Here is a 412-nt window from a genome sequence, read left to right as displayed (position 1 = left end):
CTGCCTCAGCTTCCCGAGGGCTGAGATTACAGGCGTGCTCGAGCATGCCTGGCCCCAGCCACCATTTCTCGGGCAAATAGTGAAGGGACACCTTTTTGATCAGAAGGTAGATTCCAAGAATTGCAGGCGTCACCGGAGAGTTGGGGAAACCGAGGCACAGGGAGGGAGCCTGGGAGCACGTGCGCACCCCCCCACGCGCGGCACTCTGGACCTCCCGACCCTCCGCCTCGCCCACCTACCTGGCGCCCCTCGAAAGCCTGCAGCGCCTGCTCCAGCTCCTCTCGGGCGCGCGCCGCCTGCCTCAGTCTCCCCGCCAGGGTCTCCTCGCGCTGCGCGGCCTCGGCCAGCCGGCGCCGAAGTTCCTCGAGCTCTGGCGCCGGGTCCGGAGGCGCCGCGGTGGCGTTGGCGCCCG

Source organism: Chinchilla lanigera, unplaced genomic scaffold (genome assembly GCF_000276665.1).
Source record: "Chinchilla lanigera isolate Chin_1 unplaced genomic scaffold, ChiLan1.0 scaffold00123, whole genome shotgun sequence".
Taxonomy (NCBI): domain Eukaryota; kingdom Metazoa; phylum Chordata; class Mammalia; order Rodentia; family Chinchillidae; genus Chinchilla; species Chinchilla lanigera.
Note: the sequence above shows the minus strand (reverse complement) of the source record.